Genomic DNA, 24,287 nt, shown 5'->3' on the forward strand with positions numbered 1-24,287 from the left:
AAGAGAGAGGCTGGACTGAGGGCTTGTAGGCCTGTTATAAGACAGGACCTCACCAGACATCACCGGCAACAACGTCGCCTATGGGCACAAACCCACCGTCGCTGGACTAGACAGGACTGGCAAAAAGTGCTCATCACTGACGAGTCTCGGTTTTGTCTCACCAGGGGTGATGTCAGATTTGCGTTTAACGTCGAAGGAATGAGTGTTACACCGATGCCTGTACCCTGGAGCGGGATCAAGGTGCAGGGTCTGTCATGGTCTGGGGCGGTGTGTCACAGCATCATCGGACTGAGCTTGTTGTCAATGCAGGCAATCTCAACGCTGAGCGTTACTGGGAAGACATCCTCCTCCCTCATGTGGTACCCTTCCTGCAGGCTCATCCTGACATGACCCTCCAGCATGACAATGCCACCAGTCATACTGCTCGTTCTGTGCGTGATTTCCTGCAAGACAGGAATGTCAGTGTTCTGCCATGGCCAGCTGAAGAGCCCAGATCTCAATAACCTTGAGCACGACTGGGGCCTGTTGGATCGGAGGGTGAGGGCTAGGGCCATTCCCCCCAGAAATGCCCGGGAACTTGCAGGTGCCTTGGTGGAAGAGTGGGGTAACATCTCACAGCAAGAACTGGCAAATCTGGAACAGTCCATGAGGAGGAGATGCACTGCAGTACTTAATGCAGCTGGTGGCCACACCAGATACTGACTGTTACTTTTGATTTTGACCCCCCCCCCCCCCCCCCCCCCTGTTCAGGGACACATTATTCAAGTTCTCTTAGTCACATGTCTGTGGAACTTGTTCAGTTTATGTCTCAGTTGTTGAATCTTGTTATGTTCAAACAAATATTTATACATGTTAAGTTTGCTTAAAATAAACACAGTTGACAGTGAGAGGACGTTTCTTTTTTTGCAGAGTTTAGAACCATTCTCCATTAAGGTTCTGTAAAGAACCATTCAAAAGGGTTATATTTGCCCCAAAAAGGGTTGTAACCATAGCGTAACTGTTTTTAGGTGCTATATAGAACCTTTAATTAATGATTCTTCATATCACAAAAAAGGTTCAATTTAGAACCTTATGAGCATGGCTCTTTATAGAACCTTAAAAAAAAGGTTCTATATAGCACCAAAAAGGGATCCGCTATGGTTAAAATCCAAAGAACCCTTATTTGGCACTATATATATATATATATATATATATATATATATATATATATATATATATATATATATATATATATAAAATGTGTAGAAAGAGAGGAGAGGCAGAACAGGACATATGTTAATCTGAGCTGCATCACTGGAGCATGCAGGAACAAGGCCACATAAAAAGAGGCAGTGAAACACTTCCAGGTTGTCCTCCAATGTACATCACCAAGAGGACTGATTTAAGAGGCACTCAGAACACTCCCATTTATATTGTCCACTGCAGAAAAGGTTGGAATTGAGTTAAGATGCAAACAGAGAAACATTTGCTCTCTTTCTCCCACATGCTTGCACGCAAACCTACGCGCACTGTACACAAACACACACAGACACACACACACAGTTGGGGTTCGATGACATCCTCCTGAAATTAGGGTAAGTGTTTTAAAACACTGAATCATAAATCTCCCTAGCAGACAAAAGAGAAGACGTGAGAGCTAACAGTGTACACTACGCTAGGTAAACACATCAGTGCAAAGATCGCTTTAGTCCTTATTAGGAAGAGGGATGCCTCCGAACAGAGAACGTCAGTAGTCCCGACCAGTGAGAGAGAGAGAGAGTGAGTGAGTGAGTGAGTGAGTGAGTGAGTGAGTGAGTGAGTGAGTGAGTGAGTGAGTGAGTGAGTGAGTGAGTGAGTGAGTGAGTGAGTGAGTGAGAGAGAGAGAGAGAGAGAGAGAGAGAGAGGTAGGGAGAGAGAAAGAGAGCGAGACAGCAAGAGAGAGAAATAGAGAGATTGGTAGGGAGAGAGACAGAGAGAGTGAGAGTAGAGTGAGAATGAGAGAAATACAGAGACAGGTCTAAGCACATCTGTGCAGGGAAAGCCAGCAGTGCTCAGGCCAAGATAAACAGGAGACTGAGATAAACTGTATTCAAGTAAACCTCCAGTACTGAGAATCTCTACCTAAATGCACATTCTCTCGATCTGGACAATTTGAAATGATTTTAGAGCCTATTTAACTTCAATAAATACAGGTCAATTTGCCTCAGTGACATGCGCACTGAAGAACAAATAGATATTGTACTAAATTGAGAAACTCAAAACCCAATTTCCAACCAAATTAATTTTGGCAGTCTGTTTAGATGATAAAAGATAGTGCTCTGCTCTTAGATATCTAATGAGAAGTCTGATATAGGTCATTAGCTTAAGAGGCCAGGAGGTGGCTTCCTGACAACTTTCCCGCCACTCTGTGACATCAGCAAGACCTCTGGACATTGGTCATTTATTAGCAAAACGGGGGGGGGGGGGGGGGGGGGGGGTTGAGTTGGGAGAAAGAGGCTGAAACCTGACAACAGACGAATTGACAAGAGAATGAATGACAACGACAGCGGATGGATATTTCTGCTGAAGATATGATGAATCCACTGCCATTCTATAATGAGGTAACTTTCATTGCGGTATGTAATTCCCTGCACCAAAGGGACTTCATCACCAATTACAATATATATATATTTTTTTTTTATACAACTCTTGCAGGTAGCCTAGCGGGTAGGAGCGTTGGGCCAGTAACCGAAAAGTTGCTAGATCGAATCCCCAAGCTGACAAGGTTCAAATCTATTGTTCTGCCCCTGAGCAAGGCATTTAACCCACCGTTCCCCAGACTAGGTATCCCTCTTTCCCTTTCCTCTTGAGAGAGAATGTACCAGTCAAAAGTTTGGACACACCTACTCATTCAAGGGTTTTTCTTAATTTGTTATGTTGAAGACATCACAATTATGAAATAACACATATGGAATCATGTAGTAACCAAAAAAAGTGTTACATTTGAGATTCTTCAAAGTTGCCACCCTTTGCCTTGATGACAGCTTTGAACACTCTTGGTATTCTCTCAACCAGCTTCCCCTGGAATGCTTTTCCAATAGCCTTGAAGGAGTTCCCACAAATGCTGAGCACTTGTTGGCTGCTTTTCCTCCACTCTGCAGTCCAACTCATCCCAAACCATATCAATTGGGTTGAGGTCGGGTGATTGTGGAGGCCAGGTCATCTGATGCAACACAAACATCTGGGGCCGTATTCACAGACTCTCAATGGCAGTGCAGTCCATAGAATCTTAGTCATTATTATTATTCATTATTATGCACTACTTCTTTGAAACGCTTTGCTTTATAACATGCATTATGACATCGCATAATTCCATGGCAGCAGATTGACTGATTGCATTATGAGTAATGTAGTCATTATACTGTTTCCAAATTGGCCTACAAATGCATACATCATATGCATTGTGACAGCACTGTTAACTGTAGCAACAGGCATTCTATGGTATTTTTGCCTAAAATGAAGGAAATCGAAGCAAAATTACAGGAGCCGACCCCGTCACAAGTTTGTGGCTTATGGTATTATAATTTAGCAGTGCTGTAAAGTACTTAAGTACTACTTAAGTAGTTTTTGGGGTATCTGTACTTTACTTCACTATTTATATTTTGGACAACTTTTACTTTTACTCCACTATATTCTCGAAGAAAATAATGTACTTTTTACTCTATACAATTTCCCTGACACCCAAAATTACTCGTTACATATTGAATGCTTAGCAGGACAGGAAAATGTTCCAATTCACACATTTATCAAGAGAACATCCCTGGTCATCCCTACTGCCTCTGATCTGGCGGACTCACTAAAATGCTTTGTTTGTAAATTATGTCTGAGTGTTTGAGCGTGCCCCTGGCTATCCGTAAAAAAAAAACAATGTGTCGTTTGGTTTGCTTAATATAAGGAATTTGAAATCATTTATACTTGTACTTTTGATACTTAAAGTATATTTTTACTTTTGATATTTAAAGTGGAACTGACAACATTGTATCTACTTTGTAAATATGAAACAAACAGACAATCATATCAGTAAAAAAATGTAAAATTCCCAGTTTATGCTACAAAACCAACTTTGAGGTTTTAAAAATAGGTTCTATATGGCTTTATATTCCATGACGTACAGTAAGGCATTGTCGGCAGAATAGATGGATGCAGTTCAATGCATGATTAATATAATTCACCAATACATTTCTTGGTAGTTCAAAAAATATTGCTATCAGGTTGTAAATCACAATTGGCATGTTACATTGTTTGCTGCCTCCATTCGGGATGCACTATTTCAGTTTCAATGACTCAATATTTTGGACAAACAGATGAACGTAACTAAGGCTGGGAATGTCAATACAATCAATGATCCCAAGTCAGTCATAACGTGGCTAATAGGCTAGCATGTCTATTTCTGTAGCTCTTATTCAGAAAGCTAAAAACACCAAGCCTACCATTAGCTAGCTAGCTGCTGGGAGGATGTCATGTCATTAGAGGAGTGGGTGAGTGTAATGGTTTTCTTTAGAGAAGTAGAGGAGTCAGGCGCAAGACACACGGATAAATGTAAACAAACGTGTTTACTAAAAATATTAATAAATCTTCTCATAGAAAAATATATTGTTTGGAGAAACACCTCCAACTAGACAAAACAGGAAACAATCACCGACAAGACAAACACGAAATGCAGAGGTTAAATAATGAACATAATTAGGGAAATCAAAAACAGGTGTACACAATAAAGACAAAACCAAACGAACAGTGAAACATCGATCGGTGGCAACTAGTAAGCCGGTGACGTCGACCGCCGCCCGAACCAGGAGAGAGGCCGACTTCGGCGGGAGTCGTGACAGTGAGTGACCGAATTTTTCCCCTCATATCTTTTTTTTTGTATGGCTACAGCTAGATGCAGGTGTCATTTGGTTACTAAGCAAAAAAAATGGAATCAGTTTGCTAGCTAGCTGAACGACTGTTATCCAATTATCATATCTCTTGCGTTTGTAAATTGACTCTGGCTATCTACTCTGATTTCAGAGCACTCTCATCTGAGTGTGCCAGAGTGCAAAATAACTGATGAATTTACTAACTTACAATAGCCACTGAATATGACCGGTGTCAGAAAAAAAAGTAACAGTTAGTCACGAACACTCGAGAGAACATGTAAACAGTTGCTACTGCCTGTAAACACACATTCTAGTTCAAAGTGAATAATGGCAGGTCTGTCTAGACTCCGGTCCTGGACGAGAAAGATTTTCTTATTAGGTTTTATTTGCTGCAGTGTCTATTAATTGTCTATACGCACGGCCGCTTTCCCACTCTATTGTGCAATAGAATTTTCACAAATGCCTTACTATACGTCAGTGACAAACACTCTAAGAATTTATGAAAATGTAAAAATTACCATATCTAAGTGCTCGCATGTCAGAAAATGTACAAAAAAATGTCATTTTTCCTCAAGTAGTATTTTACTGGGTGACTTTCACTTTTACTTGAGAATTTTCTATTAAGGTATCTTTACTTTTACTCAAGTATGACTATTGGGTACTCTTTCCACCACTATCATTTAGATTACATATTTATATTACATTACTTGTTAAACAATTTAAGTCCCGACAGGATTTTGCTGAAATTTGTTGTGATACTTGCAGCAATTCTGTCATTTTGCATGGCAATATGCAGATGATTTTGTCCAATTTGTCCCGGAAATGCGCCGATGAGGGAAAAGGTTTGTTGAAGTATGGCTTGATTATGTCACGCCCTGGTCTGTTTCACCTGTGCTTGTCTCCATCCCCTCCAGATGTCGCTCATCATCCTTGGTGTATTTATCCCTGTGTTTTCTGTCTCTCTGTGCCAGTTCGTCTTGTTTGCCAAGTCAACCAGTGTTTATCTCCTAGTTTCCATTTTTCCCAGTCTCTGTTTTTCCTAGTCCTCCTGGTTTTGACCCTTGCCTGTCCTGACACCGAACCCCCCCTGCCTGATCATTCTTCCTGCCCTGACATCGAGCCTGCCTAACGCCTTGTACTGTTTGGACTCGGACCTGGTTACTGAACCCCTGCCTGTCCTGACCTTCGAGACTGTCTAATGCCCTGTACTGTTTGGACTCTGACCTGGTTTATGAACTCTCACCTGTACCCGACCTGCCTTTTGCCTACCCCTTGTGTTATAATAAATATCGGAGCTCAACCATCTGCCTCCTGTGTCTGCATATGGGTCTCGCCTTGTGCCTTTATAGATTGAACCATATGATGCAGTAAATGTGTCGTAAAATTGTGAGCCCTCCATCTGTACGGCGGTGATGGGTCAGTTTTGTGTGATAATATCACAATGATTTGACTGTTTTATGTGGAAAGAGTGCAGTGATCGGTCAAATTTGAAAGCTCTCACATAATATGTGGGAGATTGTTGATTTTGCAAAGAATAATTGCAATCGCAGAATCCTGGAGGGACTGCAAATTGACATTTACATTCCATATTGTTTCCAGTGGGGTCTGAAGTGAATTACACCCTTGATAAATATGTGGGAAAATGACTGTATAGAAGAAATAATTAAAGTATGTATGTAGACACCCCTTCATATTAGTGGATTCGACTATTTCAGCCACACCCATTGCTGACGTGTATAACATCGAGCACACAGCCATGCAATCTCCATAGACACACATTGCCTGTAGAATGGCCTTACTGAGGAGCTCAGTGACTTTCAACGTGGCACAGTCATAGGATGCCACCTTTCCAACAAGTCAGTTTGTCAAATTTCTGCCCTGCTAGAGCTGCCCCGGGCAACTGTAAGTGCTGTTATTGTGGAAACATCTAGAAGCAACAACGGCTCAGCCGTGAAGTGGTAGGCCACACAAGCTGGCATGCCAGCAACAAATGCTGACACTACACATCCAAGTATAGTAACAGGGGCACAAGAAATAAGAAAACCCATCAAATCGAAGGAGACAACAACATTGCACTCCTGAGTTTTTTTAAAGATAGATTACTCTCCATAATGTGTGATTCAGGACTAACAGAGAAAGTCCTAATCATTATACAGTAAATATTATCAGCAGAGGTTCCACAGCACAGACAGCTACCCTTCAGCAGAACCTTTTTCAAAACCAAGAATCATCTCAAAGCGAGTTGTGAGCAAGTTGTACAGATAGATAAAGTTCTTGGAAGATGTCATGTGACAAACTCATCCCTATTACAATATTTAAGGAGCCCAACATAACTGCTTGTGGGGTATTTCTCATTTAAGAAGAGAACATTGTTTGCCAAAGGAGTACATGCCACTGTGTATATATACACTTATGGTTATAGAAAAGACATAGAGGAAAAAAACATCTTCTGCATCACTTCAATTTTTCCATCACTAGATATGTTCTATGGTGTTTAACACTAAGTACACACACTTTCCTTAAAACCCTCTCCTAAAAAAATGTATTTCCATAAGACACAAAATTCTGAAAATACGACACATTAAGATCACAGCTTACCAACAAGATTCTTTGCAAACCAGATCAACCAGCCTTGAGTAGGAAGCTCTCTCAGACAGTCACAACAGCCTACAAGACTCCAGACAGTCCCTCTTTAAGATCTCTCTCTCTCTCTCTCTCTCCTCAGTCTTCTGAGACTAACTGGGTGAGGTGATACGGACTGGCCCCTGCACCCTCTGCTTTAGGTGCCCAGTTCTGACCTTGAACCAGACCAACAAGGGAGTCTGGGGGTCTGGTTGCTTTCAGCACAAGGCGTACCCAGATGGACCTGTCATCGCATGCCACCTGGGAATGTGGCACCCACTCAACAGCTGCAACAGATAATTTCAAAACATTTCGCCCCTACATCCAAATCCAGTCCATGCAACATAGACTGGACATTACAAGATATTTGGATTTAGATACTGGACAACCCTTGGGCTTGACTCAAAAGCTCCCTTACTGCTACACTGGTCAGTCATACTGTGTCATTTCACTGAGTTCATTATCAACATGTGGTCAACATCAACAACTATGGTCTCATTAAACTGTAAAACGGTATGGTGATTAACAGTTGGGAAGAATTTGATACTAATACAGTATGTACAGTGGCAAGAAAAAGTATGTGAACCCTTTGGAATTACCTGGATTTCTGCATAAATTGGTCATAAAATTTGATCTGCTCTTCATCTAAGTCACAACAATAGACAAACGCAGTCTGTTTAAACTAATAACCCACAAAAAATGATACGTTTTCATGTCTTTATTGAACACGCCGTGTAAACATTCCCAGTGCAGGGTGGGAAAAGTACGTGAACCCTTGGATTTAATAACTGGTTGACCCAGTTAACCTCAACCAAACATTTTCTGTAGTTGCGGATCGAACCTGCACAACAGTCAGGAATAATTTTGGACCATTCCTCTTTACAAAACAGTTTCAGTTCAGCAATATTCTTGGGATGTGAACCACTCTCGAGGTCATGCCACAGCATCTCAATTCGGTTGAGGTCAGGACTCTGAATGGGCCACTCCAGAAGGCGTATTTTCTTCTGTTGAATCCATTCTGTTGTTGATTTACTTCTGTGTTTTGGGTCGTTGTCCTGTTGCATTAGCCAACTTCTGTTGAGCTTCAATTGGCAGACAGCCTTACATTCTCCTGCAAAATGTCTTGATAAACTTGGGAATTAGTTTTTCCATCGATGATAGCAAGCTGTCTAGGTCCTGAGGCAGCAAAGCAGCCCCAAACCATGATGCTCCCTCCACCATACTTTACAGTTGGGATAAGTTTTTCATGTTGGTGTGCTGTGCCCTTTTTTCTCCACACATAGATAGTGTTGTGTGTTCCTTGCATACAACTCAACTGTAGTTTCATCTGTCCACAGAATATTTTGCCAGTAGCACTGTGGAAAATCCAGGTGCACTTTTTCAAAAATGTTTTTTTTTTGGAGAGCAGTGGCTTCTTCCGTGGTGCCCTCCTATGAACACCATTCTTGTTTAGTGTTTTACGTATCGTAGACTCGTCAACAGAAACTGAACATGTTCCAGAGAGTTCTGTAAGTCTTTAGCTGACACTCTAGGATTCTTCTTAACCTCATTGGCATTTTGCGCTGTGCTCTTGCAGTGATCTTTTCCTTACGGCCACTCCTAGGGAGAATAGCAACAGTGTTGAACTTTCTCCATTTACAGACAATTTGTCTGGCTGTGGACTGGAGAACATCAAGGCTTTTAGAGATATTTTTGTAACCCTTTCCAAGTTTATGCAAGTCAACAATTCTTAATCTTAGGTCTTCTGAGATCTCTTTTGTTCGAGGCGTGGTTCACATCAGGCAATGCTTCTTGTGAATAGCAAACTCAAATTTGGTGAGTGTTTTTTATAGGGCTATGGCAGCTCTAATCAACATCTCCAATCTCGTCTCATTGATTGGGCTCCAGGATAGCTGACTCCTGACTCCAATTAGCTTTAGGAGAAGTCATTAGCCTAGGAGTTCACATACTTTTTCCAACCTACAATGGGAATGTGTAAATTATGTATTCAATATAGACAATAAAAATACAATAATTTGTGTGTTATTAGTTTAAGCACACGGTGTTTGTCTGTTGTTGTGACCTAGATGAAGATCAGATCAAATTGTATGACCAATTTATGCAGAAATCCAGGTAATTCCAAAGTGTTCACATACTTCTTCTTGCCACAATATATTTTGCAGTAAAATGATCTAATGATCTAACTCCTGTAAACTCAATGTCACTGCCAGTGACTGAGAACAGCTGTTGTGTGCTGTAGCAATCTTTTAGTCTCCACATGTTTGAGAACTGCTCTCTGTTTGCTTTTAAAAAAATAAACAAAAGGAGAGTGCTACCAAGTGGAACTATGATAAACCTCACACAGCCCTGGATCCCTACTACATTTCTGAGTTTTCCTTAAATGTGATTAGTGTTCATATACAAAAGCTCTCACCACGAGGTCTGATGTACTACATAGAGAAAGACGGAGAGCTGTTACATAACATAGTTGACTTTTGCTTTGTCAACAAACGGCAGAGGAGAGAAGTTGTCCAGCGCTCAGTGTGGATCTCACTAAACAGCTCCAAACATGGATAGAAAGACCTGCTCCAGAGCAGCTGCTTAGCCCTCTAATTGAGAGGTCCCCCTCTCTTCCATAAACAGCATCCACACAGGCTGTGAGCCGAGGCTTCTACACCACAGCCATTGGATGTTCAAGGGCTAGTTTTAAACAACTGCAACCTAAAAGGAAATGTATGCAACTTGTACATATTCTAGTGTTTCTGGGTTTCTAGTCTTTCAGGAAAGACAATGAGTAATTGCCGAGAGGGAAAATACGTCCAACACATACCTACTGGACTGGAGTATTCTTTGAATCCAACATAATATATTACACAAGAAAATATGGATAAAGTTAAACACAATAGCAATGAAAATAACTGAAATCCACATAAGCACTGAAGGAGAGTAAATCTCTATTTGAAAATAATAAGCATCCACTAAAATGTGTGTGATGAATAGGGAAAAATAGGGCAACTTTACAGTATGTTCGAGTGGTGGGGTGAGGTGTCACCCATTTCGGAGAGGAAAAACACCCACCCAGTGAGTTGGTCTGGCCAGTGAAAGGTTATGGCTTCTGAGGTAAGAGGCTAGTTGTTGCTGGTGCTGCGGCAAGCTAGCATGGTCGTGAAAAGGACTGACAGGGAAGGCACTGGCATACCACATAGACACAACATCTCACATGGACATTTTTAGAGAGAGGGCACAACCTGACAGCTCACTTTTTAGAGCCAGTGTAAATAGAACGTCACCAAACTGACAGTTTACCAAGGACGATACGGTTGTTTCACAATGACTCTAGACTTTCCTCCGAGATCGCTTGGTAGAGAATAATACACAGAGAAGCACAGAGAGAGAGAGGATAAAAAATGAGACAATGTGAGGTACCTGGCAAAAAGTACAAAACAATACAAATATGAAAGTGGGATTTTTTTCTCTCTCAAAAATACATTATCAATCTTAAACATAGAATACACTACAATGGACTACATGATAATACAGATTAGATACCATTTGACTGACACGTAGAGTATTTTATTTGGTAATTCTGTAACTGGAAGAACTCATCTACACTATCACTGCCAGAGGACAAGCCTCACATTAAGTGTAGGAGGTGGATTCCTATTGGCTTAAATATTGGGGAACCTTAACATGTTTATGGGACTGTTGATGACTGTTCAGGTTATTTCTTGAGAGAGTGTTGAAAATGTCACCTTATTTCATGGGGATGTTTGGACTTGGAATGCAAGCTTACTGTTCAGTGTGTAGCATATTATAACTCCCTGAGTGGCTGTGTGACCAGACTACTTGATTATTTTGTCATAAGATACAGTAGCTACACATACCTAAAAAGAGCAATAATCCAGTAATTTCAAGTGCTTTGACAAGGTAGGCTCATATGAAAATAACATCTCTAAAAATGTATCAATATCTGCCTATTTTAAGGGTGCCACCCCCATGTCTATCTATTTTCCCTGACACAAGCACTAAAGGGCACTAATAGCCTATTAACTGTCAGCTCCAAGAATGATAACTTCATTTATTTGGATAAGCAGGCACTCAGCTTTATCACTACAGCACACTACACATGCCTGCCTTTAACATTTTTGTTGGGTATTCTACCATGCCTGGATGACGCTGAGTGGGGCGCAAAGCAAAACTGATTGCTTTTGGCAAAACAACAACCAACAATGCAGGTAGCCTAGTGGATAGAGTGTTGGGCCAGTAACCGAAAAGTTGCTGGATCGAATCCATGAGCTGACAAGGTCAAAATCTGTCGTTCCGAGCAAAGCAGTTAACCCACTGTTCCCCGGGTCCTGAAGATGTGGCTGTTGATTAAGGCAGCCCCTGCACCTCTCTGATTCAGAGGTGGGTTAAATGTGGTAGACACATTCAGTTGACTAGGTATCCCCCTTTCCAAATGGTTTGTTTTTCCATCACCTCTTGCAGAGCCGGGTGACTAGAAATCAATCGCCAAACCATATCTATTCACTTTCTTGTTTACTCGCTTGCATTGGTGGGCTTCTCTTTGTGCACACCGACCTTGAAAAGCATAAAGCTTCAAGCAGCACGATCCACTTTGGCCAATGGGAGCAGATGGAGAAAAGGGGAGGGAGAAGGTTGCTAAGCAACAAGCAGTCACAGGATGAAAACAGAAACCTTTCTGGTGTCTCTGGCAGAAACCGGCTTGCCCAAAGACCCATCAGTTATTAAGAATAAACAGAATGTTGTGAACTTTTGCTTAGAACATGGTGTTAAACCATTGGTCTAAATTGGTTAGCTACTAGCTTTTCTCATAGGCCAACCTGGCCAAATTAGCCATTATGCTGAGGATGACCAGCTGAGCAGGTAATTATATCCGGTAACAAAATAACGAATCACCTGTCAGAGACCTTAAACTGTAGAGCCACCATCCAATCACATTTGGTCAGCAGGTTAATTTGGCCACCAGAGGTAGATTGTCAAACCATCCAACTGGTTGGTTGAATTTTTTAGTCATTGTCTAAGTGGAGTGTGCCAATATATTTTTGCATGATGCTTCCTTGACTAGGCTACTGATGTCATACAAAATTCCAAAGGGTTTTCGCATATATTACCAAATTACACATTTTTGCTCATTCATTTAACACACATCCATGTACTTTCACTTAAAAAGTAGGAGGATTATATAACATGTAATTTTGTAATCAGACATCATAAAAGTGAAAGGCGACGACTCTTGTGGTGTTGCCATATACAATGAGCTCAAAGTATTGGGACAGTGACCCATTTTTGGTTGTTTTGGCTCCTCCGTAAATAAATGATACAATGACTTTGAAGGTAAAGTGCACCCTGTCAGCTTTAATTTGAGGGTATTTTCATCCATATCGGCTGAACCGTTTAGAAATTACAGCACTTTTGTACATAGTACCCCCATTTTAGGGGACCAAAAGTATTAGGACAAACTGTAACGCCTACTCCCCCTCCCTCTCTCCAGAGCTCGACGTCACCGGTCTACTAACCACAGGCCCTGGCAACAATCATTACGCACACCTGCTCCCCATCATTACGCACACCTGCTCCCCATCATTACGCACACCTGCTCCCCATCATTACGCACACCTGCTCCCCATCATTACGCACACCTGCTCCCCATCATTACGCACACCTGCTCCCCATCATTACGCACACCTGGTCATCATTATCTCCTTGATTTATCCCCCTTTATTTAGCCCTCAGTAGACAGCAGTATTGTTTTCTATTACATTCTGTATGCGGCTTATGTTTTTGGACATCTGCATTGTGTTGTTATTAACCTCTCTGGGCTAGGTGGCACCAAATCGTCCCACCTACGTAACAGCCAGTTGAATCCTGTGGCGCGATTTTCAAATACCTTAGAAATGCTATTACTTCAATTTCTCAAACATATGACTATTTTACAGCTATTTAAAGACAAGACTCTCGTTAATCGTTTTGCTTTCGTTGTAAAGCCTTTTTGAAATCGGACAGTGTGGTTAGATAAAGGAGAGTCTTGTCTTTAAAATGGTGTAACATAGTCATATGTTTGAGAAATTGAAGTAATAGCATTTCTAAGGTATTTGAATAACGCGCCACGGGATTCCACTGGCTGTTGAGTAGGTGGGACGATTTCGTCCCACATACCCTAGAGAGGTTAAAGGCAAAAACTAAAGCAGGAAGCACCAGTGACTTGGTCAATAAGAAAGTGGTCAGATGAAGCAGATGCTAAGCTACAGGACTGTTTTGCTAACACAGACTGGAATGTTCTGGGATTCTTCCGATGGCATTGAGGAGTACACCACAACAGTCACTGGCTTCATCAATAAGTGCATCGATGACGTCGTCCCCACAGTGACTGTACCTACATACCCCAACCAGAAGCCATGGATTACAGGCAACATCCGCACTGAGTTAAAGGGTAGAGCTGCCGCTTTCAAGGAGCGGGACTCCAACCCAGAAGCCTATAAGAAATCCCTCTATAGCCTCCGACAAACTATCAAACAGGCAAAGCATCAATACAGGACTAAGATTGAATCGTACTACACCGGCTCCGATGCTTGTCGGATGTGACAGGGCTTTGAAACTATTACAGACTACAAAGGGAAGCACAGAGCGAGCTGCCCAGTGATACAAACCTACCAGACGAGCTAAATTACTTCTATGCTCACTTCGAGGCAAGTAACACTGAAACATGCATGAGAGCCGTTCCAGACGACTGTGTGATCACGCTCTCGGTAGACGATGTGAACAAAACCATTAAACAGGTCAACATTCACAAAGCCGCTGAGCCAGACGGATATTCAGGACGTGTATTCAAAGCATGCTCGGACCAACTGTCAAATGTCTTCACTGGCATTTTCAACCTCTCCCTGACCGAGTCTGTAACACCTACATGATTCAAGCAGACCACCATAGTCCCTGTGCCCAAGGAAGCGAAGGTAACCTGCCTAAATGATTACCTGAAGTGCTTTGAAAGGCTGGTCATGGCTCACATCAACAGCATCCTCCCGGACACCCTAGACCCACTCCAATTCGCATACCGCCTCAACAGATCCACAGATGACGCAATCTCAATTGCACTCCACACCGCCCTTTCTCACCTGGACAAAAGGAACACCTATGTGAGAATGTTGTTCATTGACTACAGCTCAGCGTTCAACACCATAGTGCCCACGAAGCTCATCACTAAGCTAAGGACTCTGGGACTAAACACCTCCCTCTGTAACTGGATCCTGGACTTCCTGACGGGCCGCCCCCAGGTGGTAAGAGTAGGCAACCACACGTCTGCGACGCTGATCCTCAACACTGGGGCCCCTCAGGGGTGTGTACTTAGTCCCCTCCTGTATTCCCTGTTCACCCATGACTGCGTGGCCATTCAAGACTCCAACACCATCATTAAGTTTGCTGACGACACAACAGTGGTAGGCCTGATCACCGACAATGATGAGACGGCCTATATGGAGGAGGTCAGAGAACTGGCAGTGTGATGCCAGGACAACAACCTCTCCCTCAATGTGAGCAAGACAAAGGAGCTGATCGTGGACTACAGGAAAAGGTGGTCCAAACAGGCCCCCATTAAAACCTGTTGAGGATAGAGGGCAGTATTTTCACGGCCTGATGAAAAACGTACCCAAATTAAACTGCCAACTACTCTGGCCCAGAAACTAGAATATGCATATTATTAGATTTGGATAGAAAACACTCTGAAGTTTCTAAAACTGTTTGAATGATGTCTGTGAGTATAACAGAACTTATATGGCAGGCAAAAACCTGAGAAAAATCCAACCAGGAAGTGGGAAATCTGAGAATTGTAGTTCTTCTTTTGAATCCCTATCGAAACTACAGTGTCTGTGGGGTCACGTTACACTTCCTAAGGCTTCCATTAGCTGTCAACAGCCTTTAGAAACTTGTTTCCTCCTTCTCCTGTTACTGGGCAGAGAATAGTAGCTCAGTCAATGAGTGGACTGCCTATGGACAAAGGGCTTGGTTATGTGCGAGCGCGCCGTTCCTTCTTTTTCTTATGGAATGAATACGCTATTGTCCGGTTGGAATATTATCGCATTTTTACGTTAAAAATACCCTAAAGATTTATTGTAAACAACGTTTGACATGTTTCTACGAACGGTAATGGAACATTTTGACTTTTCATGTCTCGATTTACGCTCGCGCATTATGCCTTTGGATAGTGATCTGAACGCACAAACAAAACGGAGGTATTTGGACATAAATATGGAGTATTTCGAACAAAAATAACATTTATTGTGGAAGTATGAGTCCTTGGAGTGCATTCCGCCGAAGATCAGCAAAGGTAAGGAATGATTTATAACACTAATTCAGAGTTTTGTTGATGCCAGAACTTGGCGGGTAGCTGTATAGCTTGCATTGATGGTTGAGCTATGTACTCAGAATATTGAACAATGTGCTTTCTCCGTAAAGTTATTTTGAAATCTGACACAGCGGGTGCATCAAGGAGTAGTATATCTTTAATTCTTTAAATAATTGTTATATATTTTGTCAACGTTTATGATGAGTATTTCTGTAAATTAATGTGCTCATTCACCAGAAGTGTTCATTTTCTGAACATCACACGCCAATGTAAAATGCTGTTTTTGGATATAAATATGAACTTGATCGATCAAAACATACATGTATTGTGTAACATGATGTCCTAGGAGTGTCATCTGATGAAGATCGTCAAAGGTTAGTGCTTAATTTTTAGCTGTATTTTGGGTTTCTGTGACACATCTCCTTGCTTGGAAAATGGCTGTGTGGTTATTGTTTGTCTATGTACTGTCCTAACATAATCCAATGTTTTGCTTTCGCTGTAAAGCCTTTTTGAAATCGGATAATGTGGTTACATTAAGGAGAAGTGTATCTTTAAAATGGTGTAAAATAGTCGTATGTTTGAGAAATTTAAATTATTAGATTTTTGATGTTTTGTATTTCGCGCCCTGCTGTTCCATTGGCTCTTGGCTAGATGTTCCGCTAGCGGAACGTCCGTCCTCAAGAGTTAACATCGACGGGGCTGTAGTGGAGCGGGTCGAGAGTTTCAAGTTCCTTGATGTCCACATCACCAACAAACTATCATTGTCCAAACATACCCAGACAGTCATGAAGAGGGCATGACAAAACCTTTTCTCCCTCAGGAGACTGAAAAGATTTGGCATGGGCCCCCAGATCCTCAAAAGGCTCTACAGCTGCACCATCGAGAGGATCCTGACCGGTTGCATCACCGTAAGGCGCTACAGAGGATAGTGCGAATGGCCCAGTACATCACTGGGGCCAAGCTTCCTGCCATCATGGACCTATATAATAGGCAGTGTCAGAGGAAAGCCCATAAAATTGTCAGAGACTCCAGTCACCCAAGTTATAGACTGCATTTTCTGGTATAGTACGGCAAGTGGTACCGGAGCGCCAAGTCTAGGACCAAAAGGCTCCTCAACAGCTTCTACCCCCAAGCTATTAGACTGCTGAACAATTCATAAAAATCGCCACCGGACAATTTACATTGACCCCCCCCTCTCTTGTACACTGCTGCTACTCGCTGTTTGTTTGTTACCCATGCATAGTCACTTCACCCCCACCTACATGTACAGATTACCTCAACTAGCCTGTACTCCTGCACACTGACTCGATACTGGTGCCCCCTGTATATAGCCTCGTTATTGTTATTCTTGTTGTGTTACTTTTTATTATTACTTTTTATTTTAGCCTACTTGGTAAATAGTTTCTTCTTGAACTGCACTGTTGGCTAAGGGCTTGTAAGTAAGCATTTCACGGTAAAGTCTACACTTGTTGTATACGGCTCATGTGGCAAATAAAGTTTGATTTGATTTGAGTGAGTCAGGCTGTTGCTGAGTGAGTTGAGGGGAGGGCCGGATGGGGTGTGTGTGTTGAGAGAGAAGCATGCAGCTCATTCCACTATTGGCTGAGTCATGTGAGTGAGACGAGACAGAGCAGCATGTGCACGCTGTGACAACTTTTTACTAGTTGTAGGTAGGCTATTTAACTTGCAATTATGCAGGAGGGGAAGTTTAAAATGGAAGTCGTGTGCTTCTGTTATGGGGAAAAGTCCTCAATGAAACTGACATTAAATGTGGAGAATGATACATTTGCATCTGTTGGCCATCAAATGTATATGCAGGCTACAATAAATATGTTGAAATTACTATATCACTGGAGTCATTGAAAATAAATTTGTGCCACTTGTGTAGCCTACCTGTAGCTGGCAAACGGATTTAATAAATAGCCTATAACTTCAGTGTATTGTTGTTTTAGCCTTGTGTTATTCTGCCATTATTAATGGCCATGTTAAGTTATTTAAATTGCCAATCAGTTGCACGCATTAGATTGACGGCAACAGTCAGTCAGATTAGGCTACAGGTATTTTTCTTTTTTATAAACACTGGCTGTTGTTGACAAGAATATTCAGTTCATATACATATTATTAATGTTTATTTCAGTGATTGAAATTGCGACACCATCTTCAGTAGCCTATTCCAGCAGGATATTTGAAAACACAAGCACTTCTTACCTCAAAATTGCCAAGCTATTCATGTTGAATACATTTGTACGTATATTTGACCTAAGCAAGCTGCTAAATCGTTCAGTTTACATCTTGCCTAGGCTACTGTTGCCTATCTGAAATAAGATTTAGGCCCATCAGGGGCTATAGGCTACCTGCATCTACAGTAAAACTGTTTTCCCTTTGTCATTATGGGGTATTGTGTGTAGACTGATAAGGATTTTTATTTATTTAATACATTTTAGAATGAGGCTGTAACGTAACAAAATGTGGAAAATGTCAAGGGTTCTGAATACTTTCTGAATGCACTGTATCTAAGCAAGACATGGCAAAGTTGAATTACAATCATAAACCCAGATTTTATTCTGTAGCCTATGCCTACTGAAATGACAAGTAAATCTTGCAAATGGTCTTAACATCTGGCACATAATAACAGTACAATTGCCAGAAAATAGCCTAGCATTTGTTTTTTTTGTCCAAGTGTTTCTTGCACAGAGATTCAAGATCCTCTGTCCAACATTCACTTAAACTCTCCTGGTGGATTTATCTATAGTTATGCACATGCGTAAAAGGGATTTATTTACAATTATAAACCGGGTTTGAGCCCTGAACGCTGATTGCAGTGGTATATCAGACCATGGGTATGACAAAAAAAAAGACTTTTTACTGTTCTAATTATGTTGGTAACCAGTTTATAATTGTCACGGCTGTCGTAGGAATGAGTGGACCAAAGTGCAGCGTGTGTGTCGTTCCAATTTTTTTTATACTGTGAAACTATGCAATACATAAATAAACTGAAAGACAAAAAACAACAAACCGTGACGCAGAGGTGAAAACATACATACACTACTCAAAATGAATCTCCCACAAACCCAGGTGGGACAAACACCAACTTAAATATAACCTCAAATTAGAGACAACGATGACCAGCTGCCTCTAATTGGAGATCAGCTCAAACAAAGCCCAACATAGAAATACAAAAACTAGAACAACCCAACATAGAAATACAAAACTAGAACATAACAACCTAGAAAAACTAAACTAGAAAACCCCCCTGTCACGCCCTGACCTACTCTACCATAGAAAATAACAACTTACTATGGTCAGGACGTGACAATAATAGCAATAAGGCACCCTAGGGTTTGTGGTATATTGCCAAAATACCATGGCTAATTGCTGTATCCAGGCACTCTGCGTTGTGTAATGCTTAAAAACAGCCCTTAGGCTATATAATATACCCCCTCATGCCTTATTGCTTAATCATAGTAGTCAGACGAGTTAAATCAACATCCATTGAAAGAAAATGATCTGGCGAGTTTAATAAGGGCAAATTATATTTTCTCTTGCAACATATTCAAATGTGTTTATTACATCATGTCATAGTTTGCAATAATAATATTTTTTATGAAAACCGAACTTTGCTTCTAATGTCGTTAGTTTATTGTATACATTTGGCAACTCTACTCTTGCTGTGGAAAAAAATGTGGGAAAATCTTCAGGCCAGGTTGAGTGGTCATTGTTATAGAAATTTTAGCTAGACCTGGCAACCTTGTTTATGTTGAAGTGTTTTTTTGTACCTTTATTTAACAAGGCAAGTCAGTTAAGAACAAATTCTTATTTACAATGACGGCCTACCAAAAGGCAAAAGGCCTAATGCGGGGACGGGGGCTGGCATTGAAAATAAAATAAAAATATAGGACAAAACATACATGACAACAAGAGAGACAACACTACATAAAGAGAGACCTAAGACAACAACATAGCAAGCAGCAACACATGACAACACAGCATGGTAGCAACACAACATGACAACAACATAGTAGCAACACAACATGGCAGCAGTACAACATGGTAGCAGCACAAAACATGGTACAAACATTATTGGGCACAGACAACAGCACAAAGGGCAAGAAGGTAGAGACAACAATGCACCACGCAAAGCAGCCACGACTGTCAGTAAGAGTGTCCATGATTGAGTCTTTGAATGGAGAGATAAAACTGTCCATTTTGAGTGTTTGTTGCAGCTCGTTCCAGTTGCTAGCTGCAGCAAACTGAAAAGACGAGCGACCCAGGGATGTGTTTGCTTTGGGGACCTTTAACAGAATGTGACCGGCAGAACGGGTGTTGTATGTGGAGGATGAGGGCTGCAGTAGACATCTCAGATAGAGGGGTGTGAGGCCTAAGAGGGTTTTATAAATAAGCATCAACCAGTGGGTCTTGTGATGGGTATACAGAGATGACCAGTTTATAGAGGAGTATAGAGTGCAGTGATGTGTCCTATAAGGGACATTTTTATTTCACCTTAATTTAACCAGGTAGACCAGTTGAGAACAAGCTCTCATTTACAACTGCGACTTGACCAAGATAAAGCAAAGCAGTGCGACAAAAACAACACAGTTACACATGGGATAAACTAACGTACAGTCAATAACACAATAGAAAAATCTGTATACAGTGTGTGCAAATGAAGTAAGGAGGTAAGGCAATAAACAGGCCAATAGTGGAAAAGTAATTACAATTTAGCAATTTACACTGGAGTGATATATGTGCAGATGAGGATGTGCAAGTTGAAATACGGGTGCGCAAAAGAGTAGAAAAACAAAAACAAAATATGGGGATGAGGTAGGTAGTTGGTTGGTTGGATGGGCTATTTACAGATGAGCTGTGCACAGCTGCAGCGATCGGTAAGCTGCTCTGACAGGTGACGCTTAAAGTTAGTGAGGGAGATATAAGTCTCCAACTTCAGTGATTTTTGCAATTCGTTCCAGTCATAGGCAGCAGAGAAATGGAAGGAAAGGTGGCCAAAGGAGATGTTGGCTTTGGGGATGACCAGTGAAATATACCTGCTGGAGCGCATGCTACGGGTGGGTGTTGCTATAGTGACCAGTGAGCTGAGATAAGGCGGAGCTTTACCTAGCAAAGACTTACGGATGACCTGGAGCCAGTGGGTTTGGCGACGAATATGTAGCGAAAACCAGCCAACAAGAGCATACAGGTCGCAGTGGTGGGTAGTATATGGGGCTTTGGTGACAAAATGGATGGCACTGTGATAGACTGCATCCAATTTGCTGAGTAGAGTGTTGAAGGCTATTTTGTAAATGACATCACCAAAGTCAAGGATCGGTAGGATAGTCAGTTTTACGAGGGTATGTTGGCAGCATGAGTGAAGGATGCTTTGTTGCGAAATAGGAAGCCGATTCTAGATTTAACTTTAGAATGGAGATGCTTAATGTGTGTCTGGAAGGAGAGTTTACAGTCTAGCCAGACACCTACCGTAAATTCCGGACTATAAGCCGCAACTTTTTCCCCAGGCTTTGAACCTCGCGGCTTAAACAATGACGCGGCTAATATATGGATTTTTCCCGCTTTCAATTTTTTTTTCTCCAAAAAAACACCTTATGTGACAGGCTCAGTTTTTTGGCGGCATGAAGCTTTCATTAGACCAATGAAATTGCCGAACGGGTTAAGGTCAAACAACTTTTTTGTTTACTGTTTAGATTAAATCGAGCGCTCTCAAACTTCCCATCATTCTGATTACGGTAGTCATTTTGTCACCCTCATCATGGCAAAGGCACGGAGAAATGCATATGATGCAGCTTTCAAGTTGAAGGCGATTGATCTGGCTGTTGGAAAAGAAAATAGAGCTGCTGCACGGGAGCTTGGTCTTAATGAGTGGATGATAAGACGTTGGAAACAGCAGCGTGAGGAATTGACTCAGTGCAAAAAGACAACAAAAGCTTACAGCTAATTTTTTATTTTTTGTTACAAGCCGTGTTTCTTTAAAGCCTATTTATTTTTGTTACAAGCCGTGTTTCGTTAAAGCCTATTTATTTTTGTTACAAGTCGTGTTTCGTTAAAGCCTGTGTAAAGTTCATTTGTTTCAATGTACTGGTAGGCACCTGCGGCTTATAGACATGTGCGGCTTATTTATGTTCAAAATAATATATTTTTTTAAATTCAGTTTGTGCGGCTTATATTCAGGTGCGCTTAATAGTACAGAAATTACGGTAGGTATTTATAGTTGTCCACATATTCTAAGTCAGAACCGTTCAGAGTAGTGATGCTAGTCGGGCGGGTGGGTGCGGGCAGCGATCAGTTGAAGAGCACGCATTTCGTTTTACTAGCATTTAAGAGCAGTTGGAGGCCACGGAAGGAGAGTTGTATGACGTTGAAGCTCGTTTGGAGGTTTGTTAACAGTGTCCAAAGAAGGGCCAGATGTATACAGAACGTCTGCATAGAGGTGGATCAAAGAATCACCCGCAGCAAGAGCGACATCATTGACATATACAGAGAAAAGAGTCGGCTCGAGAAGTGAACCCTGTGGCACCCCCATAGAGACTGCCAGAGGTCCGGACAACAGGCCCTCCTATTTGACACACTGAACTCTGTCTGAAAAGTAGTTAGTGAACCAGGCAAGGCAGTCATTAGAGAAACCAAGGCTGTTGAGTCTGCCGGTAAGAATACGTTGATTGACAGAGTCGAAAGCTTTGGCCAGGTCGATGAAGACATCTGCACAGTACTGTCTTTTATTGATGGCGGTTATGATATCATTTAGGACCTTCAGCGTAGCTGAAGTGCACCCGTGACCAGCACGGAAACCCGATTGCATAGCGGAGAAGGTACAGTGGGATTCAAAATGGTCGGTGATCTGTTTGTTCAGTTGGCTTTCGAAGACTTGGTGGCGGATAATTTTAGGAAGAGAGGGTCTAGATTGTTTAGCCCAGCTGATTTGTAGGGATCCAGATTTTGCAGCTCTTTCAGAACATCAGCTGTCTGGATTGGGGTGAAGGAGAAGCAGGGGGGGCTTGGGCCAGTTGCTGCGGGGGGTGCAGAGCTGTTGGCCAGGGCTGGGTAGCCAGGTGGAAAGCATGGCCAGCCGTAGAGAAATACTTATTGAAATTCTGAATTATCATGGATTGGTGGCAAATCTGTTGGCGAATGGTAAAGAACATCTAGCCGCTCGAGAGCACCCTTCCCTGCCAATCTATAAATTACATTCAGGTCACATGCACTTAATCAGGAAGCCAGCCCTGAGGCCGATTTGTCAAACAACTGTCTGAACATGAAGGTAACCATTCAGTGTGTCATAACTATTGTACATTCAGTCGCTTTCATGTCTATATGTGACATGAGGGTTTGTGCAGACAATCAATAATAGCATAATCCATAGCATTTGTCCAGAGGTTGTCGTTCTCTTAACATGAGGGGTCTATTGTTTGTTTCTTATTTAGCTCATACAGTGGGATGGTTATGCAGTAATCATATTTGCGTCCAACTGCAGAGCACAGTACGGAAGGTTGAGACAGCAGTATCTTGTTCATTGTGTCATTTTTACACCTACAGACTAATTACAGAGAGAACCGGGTAGGCATATAGTGTACAGGGGAATGCAATGTACTAGAATGGAACATTGTGCATGCAAGACATTATAATAAGAATGGGAATCTCAGAGCTCGGACTCATTTTTTCCTTCGCTCACACAGCCTATTCACACTCACATTTTGAGATGAATGCTAGTTTGTAAATAGACAACCATCCACCCACCCACATGTCATTATACTGTACGGTACCTTTTGTACAGTAGCCACAAATCAAGTTAAATGGGGTTACCTATCAGTGCCGCATAATATGCATTACATTATGCCCATACATACCACTGATGTTACTCATGTATTTACCTACATACTATGTTGCCATATGTTGTTTCTGCTGTAATGAAAACAGCTAGAATATTCTGAACCAATTAAGAGTAAACTAAGAAAAAGTTCAAGTGATGTTGTTCAATGTGCAGTAGGCCAATAGTAGACTATTGTCTTTTTGTAACCAGATAAAACATGCAAAGAGCGTTCCATGACAATAATAAACGTTACATTATTTCGTTCCATGATTTGGGATACTTCATTTTACAAAAACTATAGACTAGTGTCTAGCTTAGTGCGACACAAGGATGAGCAGCGGTCGTGTGTGTGTGGTTGCAGATAACAAATGGATGTGTCTTTACTGCAGTATAGCTTCAACACTGCCGTCTGAAGACCATGTCCCAGGCCATTTTGGTCCCACTTGGAATACAATAAAAGCCCACTAATGTAGGTAATAGGCTAATATTAGAATTACAATCAAACACTCGAGACATTACCGCAAGTCCCTCGTGCCACAGAATCAAACACAAATTTGTTGCCAAGGGGGCTAAATTATCCAACATGGGAATGATGCATATTTGCTTTTGTAGGCTATTTACAGTATCTGACGCG

At 41.6% G+C, this 24,287-nt stretch overlaps 1 protein-coding gene across 1 annotated transcript in view; it reads right to left on the reverse strand.

Moving 5' to 3' along the window:
- The window catches only part of LOC115153011 (sorbin and SH3 domain-containing protein 1), a 71,460-nt gene that overhangs the window by 47,053 nt on the left and 120 nt on the right, over nucleotides 1-24,287 (reverse strand). The gene's annotated exons all lie outside the window — the stretch shown is intronic.

This window comes from Salmo trutta, chromosome 18, assembly GCF_901001165.1.
Source record: "Salmo trutta chromosome 18, fSalTru1.1, whole genome shotgun sequence".
NCBI classification, from domain to species: domain Eukaryota; kingdom Metazoa; phylum Chordata; class Actinopteri; order Salmoniformes; family Salmonidae; genus Salmo; species Salmo trutta.